Source organism: Elephas maximus, chromosome 10 (genome assembly GCF_024166365.1).
Source record: "Elephas maximus indicus isolate mEleMax1 chromosome 10, mEleMax1 primary haplotype, whole genome shotgun sequence".
NCBI classification, from domain to species: domain Eukaryota; kingdom Metazoa; phylum Chordata; class Mammalia; order Proboscidea; family Elephantidae; genus Elephas; species Elephas maximus.
Window position 1 is genome coordinate 92,863,580 of NC_064828.1, and position 6,000 is coordinate 92,869,579.

Genomic DNA, 6,000 nt, shown 5'->3' on the forward strand with positions numbered 1-6,000 from the left:
ATATTTTACTACGTTTTTGCTGGTATAATTCCTTCGCCACCTATGTACATACTGCTTTGAGAACTGTTCTTTCTCTTTGTTTATTTCAGTTTGTTGGGTTTATATTCCAATTGTCTGTCTGTCTTTTTGAAAAGAGGAAACAATGTACAGAATAAAGACAATAAAATGGTTGTGTGGCCATAGCTATCCAAAAAGCCAGACAAATATTCACACAAAAAGGGAGTGTGTCCTCCAGAGGGTCAGATATATACTATTTCTTTTGTACAGATGAAAATCAATCAGCTGTTTAGATTTAGAAATCTACTCTTGCTGGTCTTTGTAAGTTGCATGAATATTTGACTTTGAAAAACTAAAAGACATGGGGCAAAACGCGCAATCTAAAGAACGGTAGCATTTTCTAAGGTGTATGGAAAGAAGTGTTCCTCATTATTTGATATTTCAATGTGTTGAGATTTTTTTTTTTTCTGTCGTCATTAAAAAAAGACAGGATTATAAGGAGATATCAAAGCACGATTTTAGATAATCTAAATGGCCCAACCTATCTGAAGTTGATTATATCTTGATGTCTGTATAAGATTGCTGCTTTTGGAACCTTGAGGTCTTGTGAACTGATTTCCTGCTTTCTTTCTTTACAATTTTTTTTTTTTTAATTTGACTAAAAATACATTTGTTGTATTCCTCTTAGTGTAAGATTCTATTTGGACAATTTTACGGGAACACGCGCATTCTGTATGTGAGCTTCTATCATGTTTCTGTTGTTTTAGGAGCAGACCCTTAAGGAGTTTATTTTATGATGTTGTGACGTTACTGCTTTTTCTTTTTCCTTTTCTCTTTTATTTCATATTTGCCTTTTCGTTTAAGGATATGCTTAGCAATAAAATGTTCTTCCCAAAACCTTGTGTGTTGATGTACTTTTATTTTCTAAACTTTTGGGGAAAACATCTTGGACCGAGGCTAGATATGCCGTAGCTTATTAAAAGCCAGGTAAGCTAAGACCACTTTCATGCGATATAAAATATTCTAACCAGTTGTTCGTTACTTATGTCAACTTATCAAAAGTGGTGTACTAATGGGATAAACAATTATCGTCTATCAGCTGAGGCATCATGGTCTAGATTGCTATGATAGAGAGACCAGGAGAAAATGCATGTTTCTGAAAAGGTAAGATAGCGTAAACATTTTATTCTGTAAAAATTATTGGAGACTGTATTTTAAAAAGTGTTCGGTGCCTTTAAAGTATTTGCGATAAGTCAACAAACACTAAAGAGTATCCCAGAACCATGCTCATACCATGCCTTAAGCACTGGAAACCTTTAGATACCTGCTTCCAAGCTCCCCTGCTTTATTGAAATAAAAATTTAAAAAGCTTTAACTAAATGCAAAAACAAAATTTAAATGACAGCTTAAATTTAAAAGCTTCTTTCTAGATTTTTTTTTTAATTATGAAAGTCTTCATAAACTCATTATAGCTAGAACTTTTCTCATATCTCCGGTGCCCTTGATTTGCTGGTTCCCTAAGCAGGTGCATACTTTTCTCACTGGATAGTTGATGACAATACCTTACGTTTTTCACCATAACCTGGAAACATAGGTTCAGCTGAGCAGCTGTACTCGATTCATACCGGCTCCCACTTTTCAAAGCATCAGAATTAAACCAAACGTATTTAACACTGTTTCTTCAGATTTGAATAGTGGAATACTTATGCTATTGGCTATTCTGAAACAGAAGAACAGTGAGGCTCAGTGATGTTAAACTATAGGAAGCATCTTCTTTTGTTCCTATCTCAGATACTTAAAGCAATTGTTTATTGAATTCTGTTGTGTGCTAGGCACTATGTTAAGTGTTTTGAGTATGTGTAGTCTGTTCAATCCCTGGGTGGTAGATGGTATTTCCTCCATGCTAAAGATGAGGAAACAGAGACACAAAGAGCTTAAAGACAACTTGGATAATAAATTTCCCATCCTGTTAAAAATTCAGACTTTGCTCACCTGGAGGTCAGTGGATACAGTAGATAGAACACAGGCATTGTGCCCAGACTCAGTTTGGTTGAAATTCCAGCTGAACCGTCCCCTTTCTGTAAGCAAATTTGATTATCTCGTGAGCATTGGCTTCTTCACCTGAAAAATGTGACACCTCAATGATCTTGCCTTGCAAGGTGGTCTCGAGAAATAAATGGAATAAATATGGAATATTTTTAACTCTGGCACATATGAAATGTGCAACAAGGTTATTCCTCTTCTCTTCTTTGAGTCCTATGCTATTGCCTATATAATAGCTGCCTTTGAGAATTAGAAATTCTGTACTAAATTTTACACTAAAAAAGATGATTTGTTAAGTAGTTGTCGAGCAATGTGGCCAAGTCTTGCCTAGGGTTTACTAGCTATAATTGATAAAGCTAGTCCCTTTCTAGTCATATACTTTAATCACAAACATTCATATAATTAGTAAAAATGTAGTATTGACATTTGGTGGCATAAGGCTGGCTGACATCACATTTCAAGCTAGTGGTCAGAAAATGAGATACGTAAAGTGAGGCCAGATCTGGGTAATGTTAACCCTGCAAGAAAATTTCAAGAGTTGGGCAATGTTGAAGATTCCATGAGTAGCTAAGTGGCATTTGCCCAGATGCACTGGTTAAATTCTGCCAAAAAAGGTAATATTTTAATTATTTTTCCGTGGAGAATTATTGAGACTACACCATGCCTTTCCAATACATTGAAGTTTGGCCATGGGCTTAAGACTCAGAAAGGCTCATTTCAAATCTTGGCTCTGAATCCTGGGTTTGACTGTTACTAGCTGTGAAACACTGAGGAAGGTTTGTCATGACTCTAGCTTTATCTGTGAAATTTGGATGATCTTACCAACCTCGTAGTGATGTTTTACAATTAAATAAGCTAATGTGGATATAAGTGCTGAGTACAGCACCTGGCCCATGGCCCTCAAACAATGATGGCCAGAGATGTCATTTTAACTATCTGCTATTGCCTTACAAAAATGAAGTTAAAAATCCTTCCAAAAGCCTAGAGAGGATAGGTGTTGGGGAGTGCCAAATCAACCATTTTACTTCTGTCACCTACAATCATAAAGTCTTATTTTCCTATTCTGAAATCATATTGATTTATTGATTCTTTGAGTTCCTCTGGAGTCCAGAATGTGTACAGCTCTAGAAAAACCCAAACCTGTTGCCATCGAGTCGATTCTGACTCATAGCAACACTATATAACAGACTAGAACTGCCCCATAGAGTTTCTAAGGAGCAGCTGATGGATTCGAACTGTCAGCCTTTAAGTTAGGAGCCATAGCTCTTAACCACTGCACCATCAGAGCCCCACACTGCACTATAAAACCCGAAATGTCAATAAACTACTTAGTTCTAGGGCCCATAAGAAAGGTTAAAAAGTTAATCTATTCTGTGCTTTAAAGTACAATCTTCTTTCTATCTCTTGTATTCCCCCACTCCTTTACACCCACAAAGCCTTAGACACCCCTTCCAAACCCTGTATTAGCTTTTTTCCCTACAGACTCTTTCTCTGTATTTAATATATAATCTAAGGACTGTTTTAAGCATTGACAGTTTTGATTGTTCAAGAAACACTTCCTGAGCATTATGTTCGCCCAATCTACCTTTGTCTATTGTTAGATTTGTTTCATAGCAAAAAACAAAACAAAACAAAAAAACCATGGCTATGTGGAATTTAAGCCATTTTTTCTCCTGCGTAAAACCAGTTGCTTTCGAGTCGATTCAGACTCATAGACACTCTGTAGGACAGAGTAGAACTTCCAAGGGTTTCCAAGGAGCAGCTGGTGGATTTGAACTGGTGGATTTGAACTGCTGGCTTTTCTGGTTAGCAGCCAAGCTCTTAACCACTGCACCAGGCTCAGTTTTCCCACATTCAAATTGAAATTCAATCTTACTCCAAAAATATCCAAACCCGGTATCATTTGTCCCAGTTGAAATGAAGTCTTGAAGATATTGTTTGAGGTCAGTTTGATCATCATGAGTTGCTTTATTGAACATTTAGCAAATGTTTACTATGTGTTTAAATTGAGGGTGAAGTGAGGGTGCACAAACAATGAAACTTCAGTGAATACAAATGAGCTATCAAGCAAGTACAAACTACGTTCTTTGAAGATTCTCAAGAAATTATTTAAGGGGGTGCTTCATAGAAGGGGTAGCATCTTAAGTACATCTTGAAAAATTGATAGGGTATTAACTAGGCTGCAGGCCATTCCAAGCAAAGCATTGGAGTAGGAGAGGGTAGAATCAAACTATAATTTGGATGAAACACAGGTTGTATAAAGCACATTAACAGAAGACATGGCCAGGAAGGTTGTGGGTCAGACTTAGAGGGCCATGAATTTCTCACTAAATGTACTTTGTAAGAATGTGAATTTCATTGAGTAGGTAATTAGCAGCCACCAAAATGGCTTGATAATACTCAAAATTTAGATGTAAATTCTGTGAAGATGTTGGTGTCCTTAACACAAATAAGGATGGCAAGAAGAAAGCCAAGTTTTAGGAAAAAAAGAAAGATTGAGCTCTGATGTTTGATGACATAGGGACTTATGGAATTAAATTTAAGCATAATGTATTTCAGGTAACAATGGACTAGTCAAGATCTGAGACCTTCAAAAAGGGCTCAAGACTAAAAATGTAGAAATAGAAGTTATTCACATAGAGACATTAGTTAAAATGATTGAAATATGTGCATGTATGTGTGTGTGAATGGCCTAAGACAGAGCTATATAAAATAAATGTATCAGTCAGGAGAGGTAACCAGCAGAAGAAGATGGAAAAGCCAAGGAAGGAGAGTTTTACAAGAGTGGTTGTTCAACAGTATCTGAATAGTCCAAAAGAACAGGAACTGGAAAATGCTATGACGTTTGTCAGGTCCCTGATAATCCTCAAAAACTTATGGTTGACAGAAATAAAAAATAACAATAGTTGACGTTTGTTGAGTATTTAGTATGTGCCAGGGACTATTCTAAGTAACTTACATATATGAACATATTTAGGTAAAGTAAAAGCCTAGAAGAGACGAAATGATAATTGTATGTCAGAAGGAGAAAGGGGAAGAATGGAAACAGGTTTATTCGATACTTGCTTAGAAAATTTGGAATTTTGTCAGCCAACAGGAAAAGCAAGATGGGAAAATGTTTTCAGATGTTCTCAGGTTCAAGGTCTAGTTTGTTTCTGAGTGCAGAGGAAATGAGTATGTTGGAAGAGAAAGGTAATAATTGATAAATTCCTAGAGAAGATGAAAAGTATTAGAGGGGTCAAGGTCCTACAGAGAGATGTTACTGTGAAGAAAAGGGGGGTTAAGTCCTTTCTATGATATGGAAACATGAGCACATGGTAGATGTCTGTTAACAGCCCGTGTTAGGAAGAACGCAGTAATGAAATGATCCCTAAGTAAGAATGATAGCTCAGCTGACATTATCTGGCATTAAAGATAATAATTTATGTTTTTACTACATTAACAATTTTATTGAGAAATAATTAGGGCATGTATTTTCCTGATTATACAGATTAACAAAACAAGCAAACACAATAGAATTACAGTATTTCTCCAAGGTCATACAGCTAATAAGTGGTAGAGTCATGACTTGAAATTTGGTCTCGTGGTTCCAAATTCAGAACTCCTTCAATTACATAATGCTGGCATAGTGGTTAGGAGCTTGGCTGCTAATAGAAAGTTCAGCAGTTTGAACCCAAGAGCAGCTCCATGGGAGAAAGATGTGGCAGTCTGCTTCTGAGAAGACTGTAGCCTTGGAAACCTAATGGGGAAGTTCTACTCTGTCCTATAGGGTTGGAACCAACTTGATAGCAACAGGTTAGGATTTTTTTTTTTTTTTTTTGGTGTCTAGAGGCCCAGAAAAAGGAGCCAGCCATTTTATACCTTTTGCAGAAGCATTTGGAGTATAATCTAAAAATGTAGATGGTAGGATAGATATGGTGTTGAGACTTGATTAGGCCAAAACTTCCAAAAAGCTCAAGG